A 21,439-nucleotide genomic window follows, 5' to 3' on the forward strand; every position below is an offset into this window, starting at 1 on the left:
AGCTTCTTCAGCGTTACTGGTTGGGGCACAGGCTTGGATTACCGTGATATTGAATGGTTTGCCTTGGAAACGAACAGAGATCATTCTGTCGTTTTTGAGATTGCATCCAAGTACTGCATTTCAGACTCTTTTGTTGACTATGATGGCTACTCCATTTCTTTTAAGGGATTCCTGCCCACAGTAGTAGATATAATGGTCATCTGAGTTAAATTCACCCATTCCAGTCCATTTTAGTTCGCTGATTCCTAGAATGTCAACATTCACTCTTGCCATCTCCTGTTTGACCACTTCCAATTTGCCTTGATTCATGGACCTAACATTCCAGGTTCCTATGCAATATTGCTCTTTACAGCATCGGACCTTGCTTCTATCACTAGTCACATCCACAACTGGGTGTTGTTTTTGCTTTGGCTCCATCCCTTCATTCTTTCTGGAGGTATTTCTCAACTGATCTCCAGTAGCATATTGGGCACCTACCGACCTGGGGAGTTCCTCTTTCAGTGTCCTATCATTTTGGCTTCTCATACTGTTCATGGGGTTCTCAAGGCAAGAATACTGAAGTGGTTTGCCAGTCCCTTCTCCAGTGGACCACATTCTGTCAGCCCTCTCCACCATGACCCAACCGTCTTGGGTGGCCCCACACGGCATGGCTTAGTTTCACTGAGTTAGACAAGACTGTGGTCCGTGTGATCAGATTGGCTAGTTTTCTGTGACTGTGGTTTCAGCGTGTCTGCCCTCTGATGCCCTCTCACAACACCTACCGTCTTACTTGGGTTTCTCTTACCTTGGACGTTGGGTATCACTTCACGGCTGCTCCAGCAAAGCTCAGCCGCTGCTCCTTACCTTGGACGAGGGGTATCTTCTCACGGCCGCCCCTCCTGACCTTGAACGTGGAGTAGCTCCTCTCGGCCCTCCTGCGCCAGCGCAGCGGCCACTCCCTTAAAAAGGGGGACCCAGAGAACTTGAATAGAATTTGCATGCTACTGTTGTGTGAACATGGTATAAATCTTAATTATGTTGAATTGGTTCATAGTGCTCTTCTGGTCTCCTATATCCTTCTACTTCTCTGTATATACATCCTATTAATTTGCGAGAGCTGGATATTGAAACCCCAACTAAAAATCTTATCTACTAAAAAATGATTGAAGTCTATAGTGGAGCTGTATGTAACTTTGTTCTGTATTTTTTAAGTCTCCTGCAAATGTGTTATCATACTTTCATAATTTAAAAAAAGAGAAAAATTAAAATTAGTGACCAAAAAAATAAATACATAAAAGGGGACCCAGAGAGCTCTCCTGCTTGCTGTCTCTGACACGGGAGGATCCAACAAGAAGTTGGCAGCATGCCACTCAGAAGAGAGTTCTTACCAGAACCTGAGCAGGCTGATCCCCTGATCCCAGGCTTCCAGCCTCCAGGACTGTGAGAAATCAATTAAAAAAATTGTTTTTCCTTCTTTTTTTGCTTGCACTGGGTCTTTGTTGCTGCACGGTGGCCTTCTCTGGTTGCAGCAAGTGGGGGGGAGGGGAGCTATTCCTCATGGCCGTGCACAGGCTTCTCGTTGAAGTAACTTCTCTTGTTGTAGTTCACGACCTCTAGAGTGCAAGCTCAGAATCTGTGGGACATGGGTTTAGTTGCTCTGCAGCATACAGAATCTTCCCGGACCAGGGATCAAACCCATGTCCCCTGCATTTGCAGATTGATTCTTCACCACTGCGCCACCGGAAAAGTCCAGAAATCAATTTCTATTGTCTTTAAACCACCCAGTCTGTGGAACTTTCAGACTAAGACAGAAGACAGAGAAGAGAAGGAAGCCAATATAGAGTGTGTAAGCAAGGAGGTGATCACTGCAGGCAGCCAGAGTTTCAGCCCACTGGAGCTGTCTGGATGTGGGGGATGGAGGGCAGCACTGAACAGGTGCCTCCAGCCCGGGAGAGGGAGCACAGGTATTCACCCTCCAGTCCCCATCTGTCATTGGGCGAGAGCTGCTTCTTCGAGCATTAACTCCTCCGCCCTCTGGCCTGCGCTGAACTCAGGCCAAGCATGCTTCTGGGGCCAGAGAAAGAGCCTCAGGTTGGAGGCTTCTGGGGCCAGAGAAAGAGCCTCAGGCTGGAGGTTGGCAGGTGTTCGCAGTGAGCATTCTCTGGGGAAAGGAGGGCAGTGCAAGAGGACGAAGATGAGACACCTCGGTGGCTACTCCAAGTCACTGACTTAGAGGGAGAACCGGGTGGTGGCCCTGCTATTTGCCTAGCATCATGCTGAGTGATTTCCGTGTACAATTTCACTGTAAAACATTCTCATGTAGCCCCATAGGTGGATGAGAAAGGCAAGCTTTAGGGAACGTAGGACTTTGCCTAAAACCACATACCCAGTTAAACATGGCAGATTCATGATTCAAACCAGGTCTGTTTGATTTACCAGAGCCAATATTTTCCCCCTCAGTCCATTTCTCTGGCTCTCTTTGCATCTCTGATTCGTGATCCTCAGCATTCAGGCCCATCAGGGTAATATGTACCAAAGCTCTTATGAGTGCCGAAGTGAATAAAATGCTAATCCTCATCAATAGATTAAACTGAGAAATGCTTAAACCAGAGATCTGTCTGCAATAAAAGCAATTGGGTTGTTTCTTTGTAATTTGACTGCTCACATGAGCCCAGGAACCTGCCTTATAGCTTTACAAATCTGTGATAATTTCCTTCAACTTTTCCATTTTATTGCTGCCATTAAAATCCCGTTGTGTTCTTAAAACAGGAAAAAAAAAATGATTAAAACAGATGTGGCTCTTAAAGTTACAATATGAATTTTACAACCCAGGGTTTTATGGTACTGAGAGAAATTTCAGCCACCAGGGTCAGAGGCAAGAAAAATGGGACCGGATTTCTGAAATGGGTTTGGGGAGGGGGAAAGAGTCGGGGCACGGGGGTTCAGAATGACAAAGACGGCCAACAGAGCTAATTTCCTGACGTTTACTTCTCTTTCCAAACTCTCGGGACAAACTACAGGATGTCACATTTGCAGCTTGCACCCCAAGTTTAGTCTCTGCAGCTACCGAGGTTTGATTAAACCACGTTCCCGCACTCCAGCCTTCCTGCCAAGCCCCTCTCTTCAAATCATACTTTCCACTTAAATAGTCTGCAGGGATCTTTGTTTTGTTTATGGAGGCAGCGTTTTGTCATAAAAAGAGCGCTGAGACACGAGTTCTAGACCCAAATCTTCAACAAATTCACCGTGTGACTTGGGAAAATCACTCAACTCTTGTGCTTCAGTTTCTTTGTCCACAAACCAAGGATTCTACCAGGTCTCCAGTTTCTCTCCTAGCTCTGCAATTTCCCGACCTCATCCACAGGATCATGGTTTCCAACGCAAAGAACACTCTGGATATTTGTTTCCTGGAAAAATAAATGAATTCCTAAATTCTTCTTTATTTCTCTTTTTAGAAAAATGAAGGGGTTATTGACTTCTACTAACAATCAGAAAGAGAATTAAAACCACCATGAGACTGGTTTTCCTTTTTTTAAAAAAATAAGTTATCAGCCTGGCAAAGAAAGACAGAGAAATGGGGATTCCTTATACAGCTGAGTGGGATTGTGTAGTGGTATGTGTGTGCTCAGTCGCTCAGTCGTGTCTGATTCTTTGAGACCTTATGCACGGTAGCTCACCAGGCTCCTCTGTCCATGCAGATTCTCCAGGCAAGAATATTGGAGTGGGTTGTTATACCCTCCTCCAGGGGATTTTCTTGACCCAGGGATTGAACCCAGGTCTCCCTCATTGAAATTAAAATATGCTTACTCCTTGGAAGGAAATTTATGACCAATCTAGACAGCATATTAAAAAGCAGAGACATTACTTTGTCAACAAAGGTCCATCTAATCAAGGCTGTGGTTTTTCCAGTAGTCATGTATGGATGTGAGAGTTGGACTATAAACAAAGCTGAGCACCAAAGAATTAATGCTTTTGAACTGTGATGTTGGACCTTGGACTGCAAGGAGATCCAACCAGTCCGTCCTAAAGGAAATCTGTCCTGAATATTCATTGGAATGACTGATGCTGAAACTGAAACTCTTAATACTTTGGCCACCTGATGCGAAGAATTGACTCATTGGAAAAGATCTTGATGCTGGGAAAGATTGAGGGCAAGAGGAGAAGGGGATGACAGAGAATGAGATGGTTGGATGGCATCACCGACTCAGGGGACATGAGTTTGGGTAAACTCTGGGAGTTGGTGATGGACAGGGAGGGCTGGCGTGCTGTGGTTCATGGGGTAGCAAAGAGTCGGACAGAACTCAGCAACTGAACTGAACTGAACTCCCGCACTGTAGGCAGATTCTTTACCATCTGATCCGCCAGGGAAGCCAAAAGTGGTATAATGCTTATTATCAAAATGTTAAATGGACATATCCATTGATCAGCAATTTCATCCTCAGGAGTTTATCCTAAGGAAATAATCAGAAAAGCATAGCATGAAGAAATGCCCACAGTCAAAAGTCTAGGTAAGGAGAAAGAAAAAAAATATAAACAACTTATGTGCTGTAAAAACCTGAAAAATAATCTGAAAAGAATATATATATTCTTTTCAGATTTTATATATATATAAAATATATATATACAGGGGCTTCCCAGGTGACACTAGTGGTAAAGAATCCACCTGCCAATACAAGAGATGCAAGAATCATGAATTCGATCCCTGGGTCAGGATGATCCCCTGGAGAAGGGACTGGCAGCCCACTCCAATATTCTTGCCTGGAAAATCCCATGGACAGAGGAGCCTGGCAGGCTACAGTCCATGGGGTCACAAAGAGTCAGATATGACTGACTACTCATTATTTCCTAGTATTTATATATACATCTGATATATACATGTATATATACAACTATATGTGTAGATGTACATATATATATATCAGAATCACTTTGGTGTACACATGAAACATTGTAAATCAACTATATATCAACAAATTATTTTATAAAACCTGTATTTCACATGTATTTAATTACGTATTCAAGTTTCATTCAAGTTGCCCCACAACCTGAGTGTCAAGTCCATGAAGGCTATTTCCTTAGTACCTAAACCAAGCCTAATGTATAGAAGGTACAAAAAACATGAATGGTGACTTGAGTGGATGAATAAAATATGCGGATATTTATATAAAAGAGTAATCTGTTGCAGTGTTGTTTATAATAGTGAAAGTTCATTTAGATTTAATACTGTATATTTTCATGTATATTTGTCATTCTGTAAATACTCTTTGTCCATTTTGCTATTGAAATGTTTTACCTTTTTCTTGTCAATTTCTAGGATCTCTTTGTAGGTTAAGAACGTTATATCTTTGCCTGTCAGTTTTGTTGTAAATGTCTCCTCACGCTCTCCTGAGTGTATATAAACATTCTCTCAAGTATTATCCAAATGTTATGTTATTTTCTTACATTTAGATACTTGATCCTCTTAGATTGATTTGTGTATAGTATGAGGCAGAGTCTAACCTACCTCCTTATAAAAAGATCGCATTTTAAATTAGTACTGCTGAAACCTTACAGCAATACTATCATAAAATAAAACATCCTATTTCTACTGAATTGAAATGCCACCAACGTATTTTTTTTCCATATATACTTAGATTCTTTTCTGGAATTTCTACAATTTTGTACAAATCTTTTTGTTTATTCTTACGTTTTTCTTTCACTAGCTTTCTCATAATATACCAGCCAGGGTCTCAAGAGGAAATAAACGTCCCACTCAAGCAAGAGGACTCAGGAGGGTCTAATACATGACTTGCCAAGGGAGGGACAGGGTCTGTGGAAGCCAACAGGCGATAAAGCAGTACAGGGCTAGTGTCAGGGAGCTGCCACGGACTCGAGACCTTAAGGGAGGCAGAGGAATGCTGGAACTAGCTTTCACTGGCTAGCAAGAACCAGTTGTCAGCATCTCTTTTGGGCTACGCATGACTTCACGTGGGTAACTTGAAATCAGCCACGGTGGGAATATTTCACACCAAGGAAATTGGCAAATGCTATAAATCAGAGCGCCTCATCCCCAGAGTCGATTGTTCAATGCTTAGCACACCACCGAGAGAAGTGTTGCCTGGAACCGGGAGAGTAGACTTGTCTGGAGTAGCCTGTCTTGAGTAAATTTGGTCTCCACTAGGACACAGCCCAGCCACCACAGCCCAGCACGGAAGGAGGGGGGAAGTATGCTGACCTCCACCTTCCATCCTTTGATACCTCTCTACTTTTGTAGAGCCTCCCACTCCAGAAACCCCAGCAGATGTCAGGGGACACAGGCGCTGCAGACACAGTCCGAGAGATCAACTTCCAGGGGCATGGAGCAAAGTAGAGAAGGGTGGAAATGGAAATATCCAGATGGAAATATCCTCCCAAGACAATCTGGTAGGACAGCTTGTCTAATCCACCCCCACCCTGATCCTCATTTTCAAAAACATCTTGGAGATTCTTATCCATGTCCCTAAAGACCTTGTTGAGATAAGGATTGGAATTTTATACAACTTAATGATTAATTTGGGAAGGATTGAAGCTTTGTGAAATTAAATCTTCTCATGCAGGGACATGGAATGTCTTTTTTTGGATGCCATTTATTTAGGATTTTGTTTCTTATTCTTTAATTAAATCTTAAAGTCCTTTCTATATGGGTCTTGTATTATATTTTTATTGCTACATTTCATCATATTTTATAGTTTTGATCACTGATATGAGTGAAATCATTTTTTACCTTCCTTGTTCACTAAATTCATACTTAATAAAAAGAAAAGCTATGGATTTACTCATCTTTAAAACATATCAGAGCAAGTTATAAATTACCATTTATAAATACCAAATACTCAAGTGAACACTATTTTTTAAAATAACCTCTTTTGAATTTTCTACACTTACAATGATATGATTTGCCCCCTCAAAGAGACAATTTTGCCTCCTTATTTTGTATATTTACACTACTTATTCCATTTTTATACAATTACATTAGCTAATTATATAACTAGCTAAAACTCTTAAATAACAGTAGAGACGGTGACCTTCCTGCCACATGTCTCATGTTACTGGGCCTGATTCATGTCTCATGGTATCTTAATAAAACCACTGTTAGGTTGTCATAATTATTTTTATTCTATTTATGTAGCTTCTTTTTATCCTTGGTTTTACTTAGAGGTTTTCCTAGGAACAGCTGTGGAATTTTATCAAATGCCAATCCAGCATTTTTTTAAATATAAAAATGGTTTTCCTCGCTTAATTTGCTAATGTAATGATGTAATAAATTATATTGTCAGCTCTTCTAATGAGCTATTCCTGCTGCTGAAAAGGATGTTATTTTCCCATGATATATTATTCTTTTTAATATCCCACTGAATTCTATTTACTGACACTGTATTCAGATTTTTAGTATCTCTATTCACAAGTGAATACGATCTAGGGTTTTCCTAATTGTACCAGGAATGACAAATCTTGGCATTAAGTTGTTCTTTGCTTTGATAAATTATTTAGGACCTTTGCATCAATTTCTACTGAAACGCTTTGAATAACATTTTGGTAAATTTTTAACAACTTTATTTTTTCCTATGGTTTGCCTTTTAACATTTCTGACCTCTTCTTGAGTCAATTTTGGTCATTTATATTTTGATTTAAAAAATGACTATTTCCTCTAGATTTTCCATATTTTTGCCCATGGCGTTTCCAAGCCGTTTTCTTAAAATAATTTTACATTCTTCTTCGTCTGTAATTATATTTCTCCCTCATACTTGATGCATATTATTTTCTTTGTTTTTCTTCCAGAAGGCTCACAAAAGATTTATCCAGTTCTCCTCTTCCTCTTGCCCCTCTCTTGCGCTAAAGAACTTTGTTTGGCTTTGTGTTCTGATGGTAACGGCGTGTGGAGCGATGGGAAGGGCTTTGGGTGCCAAAACGCATTCTGCCACTTGCAGGTGGGGGACCTTGACAAATCATTTCACGTTTGTGAGCCTCAGGTTCCTCACGTTCCCATGTCCCAGCCTCGCTCCCTGTAGTCATGCATCGTATGAACTGATAAACGTCAGTATGATCAAGTTTCTGTCCCTTGCAGCTCAGAGACCCGAGTAGCTCTGCGGGGTGCCCTATGAATTAAATTGCAGTTGATTTTTCTTGACCCAAAGGACTCCGTCTGTCTGCTTGCACAGCCTCCAGTCCCTCTACCATTGTGTCCCGAATCCCAGGACACGGTAATTGCCTCTCCTCCTGTCTGTCTCTCCCCAAAGACTGCAGCTACTAGAGACCAGAAACCTTTTCCATTTCTGTGTTCTCCTAGTCCAGTCTAGAGTCCAGAACCAACAGTTAGCGGGAGCCGACAGTGTAAGCCCATTCCTAACAGGAGTGTGCAGGTTCCCTACTCATTGCGCAGATAGCTGACCACATACACCTCTATGGGGAATTCCCCGTGCCCCTCATACATCAGAGTCCCCATTTTACCTGCCCCTAATGCTCTGTATGTTTCCTTAACACATTCCAACACACCTGTTAATCACGCACCTGTCTAGGGCCGCGTGGGAGCAAGGACGCCGTCCTGATGGTTCTCGCCTGTGTCCCCGCCCCTGGAATGGGACCTGGCCCACCCTGTGTGTGCACTCAGCCACTCAGTCATGTACAACTCTTCGTGACTCCCTGGACTATAGCACATCAGGCTCCTCTGTCCGTGGAATTGGACCAGCAAGAATACTGGAGTGGGTTGCCATTTCCTCCTCCAGGGGGGGCTCCCTGACCCACGGATCGAAGACATGTCTCCCGTGTTTCCTGCATGGCAGGCTGATTCTTTACCACTGAGCCGCCAGGGAAGCCCCACTAGGAAATCCATAAATACTCACTGACTGGATGAATGAATGAGATCAACCAATTTGTGCTCAGAATTTGTGATCAGATCCCCTCAGATCACAAACCTACTTATATGTCATCAAAGTGTTAGTCGCTCAGTCATGTCTGACTCTTTGTGACCCCATGGACTGTAGCCCACAAGGCTCCTCTGTCCATGGGATTCTATGCGCAAGAATTACTGGAGTAAGTAGCCATTCCCTTCTCCAGGGAATCTTCCCGACCCAGGGATCGAACCCATGTCTCCTGCATTGCAGGCAGATTTCTTACTGTCTGAGACACCAGGGAAGCTTCAGACACCCTCCCAAACCTTTACCTGGAGCTGAGATACTGAGCACCAGAGGAGGGTGACCTCTCACCTGGCCTGGATTAACATGAGGACACCTTCCACACCCATCCCACCCTGGGCTGCCTGCCCTCCTAAAGCTGAGGTTATGTTTCCTATTTGTATAAAAATCTCTCTCTAACCTCTGCTCTTACTCTCCTGAAAATCTCACCCCCATCTGCCTTTAAAGGAATGATAAACATAATACAAAAAAGGATAATAGGAATTCCCTGGTGATCAAGTGGTTAGGACTCTTCACTTTCACTGTCAAAGGCCAGGGTTCAGTCCCTAGTTGGGGAACTAAGATCCCACAAGCCACATGGCATGGACGAAAAAATGAAAAAGGATGATAATAACAAGTGTTTATTTATCACATGCCAAGCACTTAGCACACTTCAGTTCATCTAATCCTCTCCCACAAATCCTATAAGGTGGAGGTACAATCATTGCCCCCATTTTAGAGACAAGGAAACTGAGGCCCAGATAGATTAAATCAGTTATTCACGGTCACACAGCTGGTAAATGATGGAGCCAGACAGTCTGACCCCAGAAAAACCTCACATAACCACTAAACTATATAATAATAACTTCCCTACATTTTTTACTGTGACTCACAGTAAAAAATACTTTTTATATCATGACCCAGTTCACACATATGCACTCACCCACAAGAAAGACTGAAACAGAAGTTTCACAAAGCAACACTTACTTTCATTACGTGTCATGCATTCTATCTCCCAAAGAGAATAGATGATGGTAATGATTCAGGACAATTAATTGGTGGTACATTTTCAGTAGGTTAAAAATTAGGTATATGTCACATTTGAATGTGCAACACTGCTTTTTTGTTTGTTTTACATTAGAATTCGACAGTTCCATTTCAGCCAATAAGACCTGTGTCAGACTTCCAACCTACAGAACTAAAATGATAATAAATCCATGTTGTTTTCAGTCACTAAGTGTGTGACAATTTGTTACAGAGGCAACAGGACACTAACACAACTAATAAGAAACCTTCAATTCTTAGTTGCCTCTGGGAAATGGGAATGATTAGTTGAAGGACAGGAATGAAAAAGTATAGAATGAAAAGAATCTACTGTTTGAATTTTGAACTATGTGAATGTATGGTTTTAACATAAATAAAGTGTTTGGATTATTTGGGAATTCCCTTTAAGTCTCCCCTAAACCCAGACTAGAAAGCCATTGATCCACTCCAGTCCCCCTGGCAAACATCAGGTAATGTTGCCTTCATATAGCATGAATCCCCTTTCCTCCAGCTCTTTCAGCCTGACTTTCCTTTGAGAAAAACTTTCTCACCCTTGGGCTTCCCTCACAGTTCAACTGGTAAAGAATCCACTTGCAATGCAGGAGACCCCAGTTTGATTCCTGGGTCGGGAAGATCTGCTGGAGAAGGGATAGGCTACCCACTCCAGTATTCTTGGGCTTCCCTGGGGGTTCAGCTGGTAATCTGCCCACAGTGCAGGAGACCAGGGTTTGATTCCTGGGTTGGGAAGATCCCCTGGAGAAGGGAATGGCAGCCCTCCAATATTCTTGCTTGGAGAATCCCCGTGGACAGAGGAGCCTGGCGGGCTACTGTGCATGGGATCGCAAAGAGTCGGACACGACTGAGCGACTAAGTCCAGCACAGCACAATCCCTAGCGCTGGGTGAGCACGTGACCCAGGCTCGTCCTATCACAGCCTTGTTCTTCCCGGCACAGTGATTGGTTCGGGTGTGGAAGGTGGCTCCGGAGCTATTCCTCCTCCCCGCTACGCTGTTCCTTGCTAGGTGGTGTGCTCTGCCTAGTCGCCCAGTCATGTCCATGGACTGTAGCCTGCCAGGCTCTTTGTGACCCCGTGGTGGCAAATGTCTCCCACATTGCAGGTGCATTCCTTACCATCTGAGCCCCCAGGGGAGCTAGGCAGTAGTGAGAATTAAATGAGAGCAAATTTGCCAGGTGCTTAGGACAGGGCATGGCACAATAAATTCCAAGCTCCATAAATGATGCTTTTCTGACTTTACACACTCTCTTCTGCCGCCTCCATGTCCATGCATTACTTTACCTGTGACACACCCAGCTACATGCTTCTGGAGGCCTGGCATCCATTGATCTAACTCTGGAGAAAGACTGAAGTCAGTCTATTCCTCACAACAGCTCTGGAGGAGAAATTCCCACAGGTCTCACCCCAGAGGTGGCTCAACCATGTCTCTGAAAACCTTGGCAGAGCCAGAAAACTGTGCCCTTAGCCCCAGGCAGACAACCCAGAGAACTCAAGTTCAGAGTTGAAGAGTTCAAATCCAGGGCAGTTCATGACTGTTCCTGGACCCCAAAGAGTAATCCGAGAAATTGTTTGTATCAGCAAAGAATGACTTAACTCTTGGCAAATTCTAGGAGACAGCCTCTCTTCTGATTCCTAGAGGCCTTCCAAAGAAAAGAAACAGTTTAGGTTTTCCCCTGCTCTGTGGTTGACTGGAGACTCCCACCCCCTGTGGTGCAGGGGACCCCTGGGTGAGGTCTCAGCTCCCAGGAATAGTGGGAGGGAACCCTCATAGAGTGCAAGCCAGACAGTTTGGTTTCTCTGGCCACGGGGGCCTCTGAGTCGACGTCAGAGACCACCAAAGGGTGGAAGGGTCTTCAACACTGATGCCGGGATCTCGACTCTGAACTGCACCTACCAATCAACAAGGCTGGTCTCCTCACCGCCCCTATCCATCCTGTTCTCTCTCCCACCATCTTGCCTTCCCACACATGGAGCCAGCTGCCTGGGAAGCCCAACCTGCCCGTGACTAAACAAATCAATTTCAGCTTTCAATACCCAGGTAAAGTGCTACATCCATCCCATGGAGACTGCCCTGAATACCACAGTTCAACACAAACTTAAAAATTTTTTTTAAAGATTTATTTATTTGGCTGTGGTGGGTCTTCTCTAGTTGCGTGTGGGCTTTCTCTAGTTGCAGAGAATGGGAGCTACTTTTCGTTTTCATGCGCAGGCTTCTCATTGCGGTGGTTTCCCTTGTTGCAGGGCACAGGCTGTGGGTGCGCCAGCCTCAGCAGCTGCAGCTCGCGGGCTCAGGAGTTGGGGCACACGAGCTTTGTTGCTGCGCAGCATGTGGGATCTTCCCGGACGAGGGATCAAACTGGTGTCCCTCGAACTGCAAGGCTGCTTCTTAACCACTGGGCCACCAGGGAAGCCCCCAACACAAACTTTTATTTCTTTCCGTCAGCCCGCTGTACCACTTCTTCATTCATTAACCCAGCAAATCATTTTAAAGCAAGAAGTTCTCAAGGCTGCTGGCCTCATGAACCCTGTAGACTCTTAGGAATGATAGAGGACTCCAAAGAACACTTCTGTTTCGTCTATTGATTTTTACCGTATTAGAAATCCAAACTGGGAAATGTTTAAAATAAGTATTGATGTATGTGCAAAGAACAATAACAAGCCCAGTCCATGTTAATATCAGGAGATGACATCATCATATATCACGTGATCTCTGGAAAACTCCACTCGACACTTGTGAGAGAATGAGAGGGAAAAAGGCAAATAGCATCTTATTATCATTATATCAAAGCAAAAATAAGTTTTGATCTTGTAGATTCGCTGAAGGCTCTGGAGGGGCCCAGGGCCCCTGAAGCACAGTTTAAGCATTAGAACACTTAGAGGCACTGAGATCTCCCTCTCCCTCCAGAAGCCTTCTTATCTTTTATCTATCATTGCCTTTTTGGTGTAACTTCAGTATTTATATTACGGGTTCTGGTTAGCATTTTAAAAAATCAAATAGGATAAGAAAGGGGAAAAAAAGGGACAGGAAGGAAATATTAGTGTGTAAAAATGGATAAAAGTGGCAGTTTTCATTGCTTCCCATGAGGCTGTGTATCTGAAATGAATGAGAACCATAAAATCAACCAAGAGTAGGATACATGTATGTATATTCTAGATACTTTGTTATGCATTGTTCTAGATATAGCCAAGACTGCATTCAGATATCAATATATCTATACAGATCGAGATATGAACAGGAATACAGACATGGTGATGAATGTGGGTATGTGGGTGATTGTAATCATCAGTCATCAGTGGGTGATTATAAAATTTTGAAAACTAGTCTACAATAAGACCTCCTGTAGAGATGCCTCAGTGTAAGGCAGTGTTTAGCAAAGTGTGGGGCCTTTCCCCGTGGTGGTGTGGGAAATGATGTTTTGGTTGCAAACTGCATGTGAGTGTGTTAAGTAACACTTTACCACATAGTGAAAGTGTTGATAATCCCTGTCCAATTATCTTTCAACTCTTCTGATTCCATCCAGGAGAAAGTCTCACTTGAAGGTGAGGATGCACCTAACACAGATGCTCTCATACATGCATGTTCAGTTGTGTCCAAGTATAATCCTATGGAGCTGGGAAGCCCCACTTTTAACACTAACACCTAATCTCCCTTCGTAATTGAGACAGCGTCAGGTTCAGAGCTTCAGTGCATCACAGCATCTAGCTGAGATGGAACAACATTGTTTTGGTTTCATTAAAAAATATGCATATGTCAGTACATATACATAAAGTATTAGAGTTACTGTCTGTGTTATAGTGATGCTGGTTTTCCATTCTGAGATGTAACATTTCATATTTAAATAAATTTATTGCAGTAATAAAATGAATTGATTTAAATAAATGCTTTAAGAAAGTAACGTTGCAGGTGGTGTGCATATCTGGTGAAAAGTGTGAGATGAAGGTGGCTACAGAGTGGTTGAAGTTTCAGAAATGCACATCGACTTGGAAAGAGCACTAGATGGAGTTAGACATATGTGAGTTCAAATTCTGACTCCACCACTGGCTTTGTGGTCCAACCAGTCTGGGACTTATTACTCCTTTGGACTTTGGAAGTTTTCGAGGATCAAAGACAGGCCAGGGTGAATTAAGATGACTTCAAGTGGGAGAAACATCCTTGTAATTAATTCTGTGCTTCAGTGTGTGCTAAATAAACAATTCATGGGCATTATCTCATTTCAAACTCACAGCTACCTTGATACAAGGACATTATTTCTACAGCTGAGGAGAAGAAGTCAGAGGAATTGCAATGATCTGCCTAAGGTCACATGCCGGGAAAGCAGAGGAGCAGGTACTTGAACCCAAGTCCATCAACTGCAATATCCACCGGGGTCCTGGAAAACTTGCCCAACATCTTGGATTCAGTTACAGAGGCGGAGTGGCCATCTGGTCAGGACCCCCTCTAATCACCCTCCTCTTTCTGCTTCTTCCTCTACAGATGCTCCTGAACATGGTGGGAAAAGTCAAGATCATTTTAATTTCTTCTGCTATAGCCATAATTTATTTTTACTTGCTTTGTAATTTACATTTGGGGGGAAAAAAAAAGTAGGCCTTTTATTTTCCCCTAGGCCTAAGAGACTAAGATCAATGAAGTCATTGTCATTGAGTTAAACATTAAGAGGCTGGTTTGTCAATTCACACTCAAGGTTACATTAAAAAAACATTTAGTTGAATTGAATTTTATGAGGACAAGAATATGCATAAATCTGATAGAAAAGATTTCTTCCCATCCACCCTGCTTATATTTACACTTTTGAAGTCTTCAAGGTCTGACTTACAACAACAGTTTTCACCTTTATTTAGATAACCAACAGTCATGGCTGGTTCAAGGCTTTGTATTTTGAAGGACTTGCATTCATAGTTCAAAGTTTCTATTACAAGTGAATGGCTTCTGATTGGAGGTTTAATTTTATTCAAGATTAAATATGAGAATTTTGGAATCATCATTGTGATTGCTTTCAACAAACCAATGATCTTAGTTTCAAATTTGAATACCTTCATCCCTGGGCATAACTTTTACATTGGGTCATCTTACAGGGAGAGGGGCATTCAGGCACAGGTAATAGCAAGGGCGAAGATCTTGAGATGAGAGTGACCCCCCCGCCCCCGCCCCAGTTTGCAAGGAGAAGCTTCAGGGTCTCCAGAGCCAAGGGAGTGGGATCAGATGGGATCAGAGAGGTGATGGGAGTCAGGAAGCAAAGACCATTCAGGGTTTGTGCTCCATAGAAGGACTTTACTCCTGCCCTGGTGCCTCAGTGCCAAAAGAATCTACCTGCCGATGCAGGAGATACGGCTTTGATCCCTGGGTCAAGATGATCCCCTGGAGAAGGAAATGGCAACTCACTCCAGTATTCTTGCCAATCCCATGGACAGAGGAGCCTGGCGGGCTACAGTCCTTGGGGTCGCAAAGAGTTGGACAAGACTAACCACATCCACACCTATTTTCAAGTAAGGACTTTGGCTTTACTCTGCATAGGATGGGAAGCAATTGAAGGGTTCTGTGCAGAGAAACAGGATGTTCTGTCTTAGGTTTCAATAGGACCACTCAGGAAATTGTAATGATACTAGGTCTTGGAGGGAGGACTAGCTGAGGATTCCATATAATAAGCCGTGTGAGAGATGATGTTGGCCTGGGTGAGACCAGGAGTTTGTTCAGGCCACGCAGTTTGAAATGCTCACTAGACATACAACAGCAGATGTTGAGGAGACAGCGGGGGGCTGGGTCTAGAATGCAGGGGAAAGGCTGGCCTGGAGGTAAAACAGAGGGAGCTGTCATCAGGTAGACTCTATTCAAAGCCCAGAAAGTGTTTACTGAATGACTGAAGGCTGTCGAGGGAAGAAGTTTTCATTGAAAAGGAAATTTGAGTGCCAAAAAGCTAGAGCGTCTCAAGAAATTGGGGAGTGTTCTCAGCCCAGACAGAGAAAGTAGAACCCACAAAATATCACCCAGCTGGGACCCCAGCCTGAGCGTAGAGGCTGCACAGAGGCATGGCTATGGAATGAGTGCCTCTGTCCCCCCAAAATTCTTAGGTTGACATCCTAGTCCCCTGACGGTGATGGTATTAGCTAGTAGGCCTTTGAGAATGGCTTGGGATTAGTGTCCTCATAAAAAAGGCCCCACAAAGCTACCTGCCACTTCTGCCACGTGAGGTCACATCAAAAGGGCACCGGCTGTGAACCAGGAAGCCGGTCCTCACCAGACATGGCATCTGCTGGCGCCGTAATCTTGGAACTGCCTGCCTCCAGGACTGTGAGAAATACATTTCTGTTGTTTACAAGCTGCCAGCTTCCTGGTATTTTGTTAGAGCCGCCCGAACAGACTAACACAGTGCACCCAAGCCAGGGCAAACCACGAGGCCTGGTTACAAAATGACACCAGACGTGTCGTAACTGAATCACAGGCCACTGTCTCTTCTCTGAAGTCTTTTCCCCGAGACTCTGCCTGCTTCTGGCTTCCCATCCCTCTTGTGGTTAATTGTTTAATAGCCACAGATTCCCCCTTTCCGGCTCGCACAGCCCTCGACAATGGGACTGCTTCTCCCATCTGGTGGTGGTGGTGGTTTAGTTGCTAAGTCGTATCCGGCTCTTGCGACCCCATGGACTGTAGCTTGCCAGGCTCCTCTGTCCATGGGGTTTCCCAGCAAGAATACTGGAGTGGGTTGCCATTTCCTTCTCCGGGAATCTGGACCCAGGGATCGAATCCCAGAATCCTGCCTTGCAGGTGGTCTCCTGTACTGCAGGTGGATTCCTTACCGAATGAGCCACCTGGGAGTTGAGGTCTATTTCTCCACCCCTTTGAACCTGAGCTTGATTTCGTGACTTGGTTTAACCAACATAATGTGGGGTTCCAAAGTGTGTTCTTAAGAGACCTTGAAGCTTCTGCCTTCACCTTCTTGGAACCTTGAGACCACGACGTAAGGTGGTGGGTCTAAACCTCCTGGGGGATGAGACCCTCTGTGGAAGAGGACCAAGGTGTCCCAGACAACAGCCAGCGAGACAGAGGAGGGAGTCTATTTGGGGCCCTGTTGGCCTCAACCCATCTCCCAGCTCTGCAGACACATTGGTGAGCCCTGGCCAATCAGGAGAGAGACTGCTCATCCAAGCAGAACCACAAGATGTCACATCCAGAGTCACCCAGCCTATCAGCAGCAAAATCTGTGTTCCCAACGATTTTGCATGCGTTTTCTCCTTCTGTGAGTACACACTCCCCCGAGCTACAATGAAACAGGCTAAGAAGAAAGTATCTGAAAAATGCTTTTAAAGCAGTTTCACCATCCCCGTCTCTCTTCCTGACTTGCAGCCCTGCTCCCAGGTTATCCTTGGAAAACTCAAAATGTCTAAGACCGTAAAAGTTTCCAAACTTCCCCAGCCGACAGGAGACTTTGATCTCAGTGTTTCCCATATTTTGCAATGATTTGTCTTTTGAGATGCCCCGAATTCTCTCGCCTGACAAGTTAGCAAGAGCCAGACCATCTCTCAGGAGGGCTGATGTTAGCCCAAGAAAAGAAAACACCACTGTGTATTTCGCAAATACCACTCAAATTCAAATGTTCCAATTTTTGTTTCAGTTATTTAAATAATCCAATCAATTAACTTCTTAATATGAATTTTTTATGTATTATTAGAGCGGATTTAAGACTCTGCACCCCTCAGAGAGAAAAAAAACCCACATTTTTAATCCATTTGCTTCCATCACCCATGTATTGCATTTGTGGGGGGAACAATATAGTTACAGTTCCATGGTTTCCTTTTTTTGTTGTTTAGTTGCTAAGGGACTCAAGGAAGCCCGGTTTCCTTTTTTACACTTGGCAGAATATTGTATGGGCTTTCCTGGTGGCTCAGACAGTAAAGAATCTGCTCGCAGTGCAGGAGACCTGGGTTCAATCCCTGGGTCAGGAAGATCCCCTGGAGAAGGGAATACCCACTCCAATATTCTTACCTGGGGAATTTCATGGACCGAGGAGCTTGGTGGGGTACAGTCCCTGGAGTTGCAAAGAGTTGGACACAACTGAGTGACTAACACTTCCCAGGGATCAGCAAACTTTCCTCTGTTAAGGGCCTAATAAATCTTTTAGGCTTTGCAGACCAGATGGTCTCTGGTAGCAATGACTTGAGTCTGCCACTGGGATCACAAAAGCAGTCACAAGGAATCCATCAGGGAATGGGTGTAGCCGTGTTCCAACGAAAACGGTTTGCAAAAACAGGTGGCCCGTGGGCCACAGTTTGCAGACTTCCTGTATGTGCTTTTAAGTATGCAATGCAGCGGCGTGATAAGGAGCTGAGGCTGAGAGTTTAGTACCAAACCTGTGTTTCAGTGTGATCTGCTCCAATACAAGTTATAGAAATCTGATTGCACAAATCATGTAGCTGCTCTCTGCCCCAGTTTCTTCATCTCTGTAATGGGAACAGTATGACTAGGTCCCGTGTCAACAATATTAAACGGGCTAAAGTGTGTCGCTAACTCAGCCCCTTCACTGGACGTGGCAGCACCTGTGAAACAGTAGCTGCCGTCATGACTTGTTACCTTGAGCCAGGCTTTTTGTTTGTCTTCCATCCGTCTGCACATTAGTCTGTTGAGTAAATATACTTTAATCTTTTTCATTATTTCTCCCAGACTGTCTACTTTAAAAATCATTCAACGCCCTTGAAGAATGGAGGATGAGGGGAGAAATTGATTTGAATTTGGGACCACATGTCTGAGTAACTCGTGTGTTTGAGTGACGGGTGGTGGTGTTTAAGGACATCATCAGCAGTGAAGCATCAGTGCTCGGGAAGACTTTTCTTCTCCTCCCCCCATCAAGGACATGTCTACTAAAAAACGTGACTGCATTACAGAATTCTTTGAGCATGAGTTGGGTTAAGTAGGCTCTTTGTTGAAAGTAAGAGAAACTTAAAGTTGAAATGGGGTCCTTCTCTTCTGTTTTTTTTTTTCCTTCCAGTAGTTGCAACATGTCAGCTTAGTTGTCCCATGCCTTCTTAGTTCTCTGACCAGGGATCAAACCCATGTCCCCTGCATTGGAAGAGGGATTCTTAACCACTGGACCACCAGGGAAATCCTTCAGTGGGGTTCTTCTAAACCAAAGGAATTTGTTATAAGGAATCAGGGATATTCTATGGATTCCAAAGCCCAAACATGCAGGCCACCTCAGCAAGTCCAAGATAAGAACGGAAAGATATTGGGGCCAAGATAAGGGCATCTCTTCCTCTGGGGCAATATGGTGTCTCTTCCCTGCAATGATTTGCAGAAAAAGGTACACCTGGATAGTGTCCTTTAAATCTCATTCTATGCGCAGCCTCCTTCATTGATTCCAAGCCTGCAGAATTACCATTGTCAGGTGGGGGCAAGGAATGACAGAATAAGAGAAAAGAAGGTATCTGTGTCTTAATTTCCCACCATGGTTTTGGGCCAGGAGACAGGGGCCTTACATCAGACAGATTAGGGGGAGCCTGAGGTAAGAGGGGCTCCTGCCTCAATTTTTCTTGTAAGGCTGAAAATGGATCCTCTCTCTGGCTTCCTCCAGCTGACTTGTCTACACCCAGCGATGTCTCATTGGAAGTGAACTTGGAGCAGCAAGTTGGTGAGGCCAAGGACAGACTTGGCTTTTTGCTTTGCCCTGCTATTCTTGGTTCCTGACATAAGGAAGGGTGAGACCTGGAGTTCCCTGTGACTCATAAGTTGGGACTCAGAAGGCGGTTAAGTCAAAATTTAGCACATGCATCATGGTACCTAGGGTGGTGAAGGCAGCATGGCTCACTGTAGAGGCTGGGATAGAAGATGGACTGCCTGGGCATGATAAAATTATGGGTGCTGGTTCTCGGTGGGAGATGGGGGTAAAAGGGAGGCACCACGGCCATTCGCAGGGGGAAAGCGTTGTCTCAAAGAGTCCCAAGGCGAAGGAGAAAACAAGTTAATAGTGAGGTTCTGGCCGAGTTCAGGAAGAACAGATATCCTGTTCCATCAGCCATCAGCTTCCACTGTGGAGGCCCCAGGACCTCCAGGGACCCAAAGAGTCACAACAGCAGGCTGTGGATGCAAGGACATCTTGCCTTTGGACCACCTGCATTCACACCACCTCCGAGCACCTGGAGATCATCTCAGCAGGGCAGACACAGAAATAGGGGACCTGGGATTAAAATAGTACAATTTAAATATATGTAATAGGAAAACAAAATTTGTTAATGCCCCTCACACCTCAACAGTAGAGGTCTTCCTCTATTTGAAGATTAGTTTTCAGGAACTTGGAAGTGCGAAATTGTTGATGGGAACATAAAGATTTATCTAGTGTTTCCTTGTTTGTATTGAACATTGAAAGAACTGGGTGGAGGCAGACAGAGGTGGGAGCGAGGATGGGGTGTGAGCAGAACGGGGAGCCCTGGGCATTGTTGACGGAAATATGGAAATTCACAAGAACTGTTCATTGTACAAATTACAAGGTATATTCCACCCATGATGTGTGCTGATCTTAGTCTCTTAGTCATGTCTGACCCTTTGCAACCCCATGGACTATAGTCCGCCAGGCTCCTCTGTCCATGTGGATTCTCCAGGCAAGAATACTGGAGTGGGTTGCCCTGCCCTTCTCCAGGGGATCTTCCCAACCCAGGGATTGAACCCAAGTCTCCCATATTGCAGGCGGATTCTTTACCGTCTGAGCCACCAGGGAAGCCCACCCATGATGGTAGTTCTTATTACAAGCACATTGTTCTTGTTTAGTCGCTAAGTCGTGTCCAACTCTCTTGCAACCCCATGAACTGTAGCTCACCAGGCTCCTCTGTGTATGGGATTTCCCAGGCAAGAACACTGGAGTGGGTTGTCATTTCCTTCTCCAGGTAATCTTCCCAACCCAGGGATGGAACCCACGTCTCCTTCATTGCAGGAGGGTTCTTTACCACTGAGCCACAGGGAAGCCTCATTTCAAGCATACAAGTAGGTAATAAAGAAAACAAAACATTAAAAAAAGAAAAAAGGGACCTGATTAACTCAACAGCTGAGCATTACCTAGAAGAAGTATTTGAATCACTAGATTAGACTTTTTTTTTTATAAGATAGCTTCTAAAAGTTTTTTTCTTTAATGTAATATTTAAGAGGTCAGCAAAGTTTTTCTGTAAAGGGCTAGAGTGTAAATATTTCATTTTCCAAGTTATACGGTCTCCACCATGAATACTCTATTCTGCTGCTGTTCTCAGCAAACAGCCTTAGGCAGTTGTAAACAAATGGACCCATATGGCCATGTTCCAACAAGACTTTATGGACACTGAAATTTGAATTTCATACAATTTTCAAGGGTCATGAAATGGTCTTTTCATTTTCTTTAACCATTTCAAAACCACAAAAACCAGACCCAGCTTGAAGGTCTTACAGAAACAGACCACAAGCAGATTTGGCTGGTGGGCCAGAGTTTGCTGGCCCCTGTAATATTTGATTCATGCAATAAGTTATATATAAAATATGTTATAAA

The sequence above is a fragment of the Cervus canadensis genome, chromosome 10, assembly GCF_019320065.1.
Source record: "Cervus canadensis isolate Bull #8, Minnesota chromosome 10, ASM1932006v1, whole genome shotgun sequence".
NCBI classification, from domain to species: Eukaryota; Metazoa; Chordata; class Mammalia; order Artiodactyla; family Cervidae; genus Cervus; species Cervus canadensis.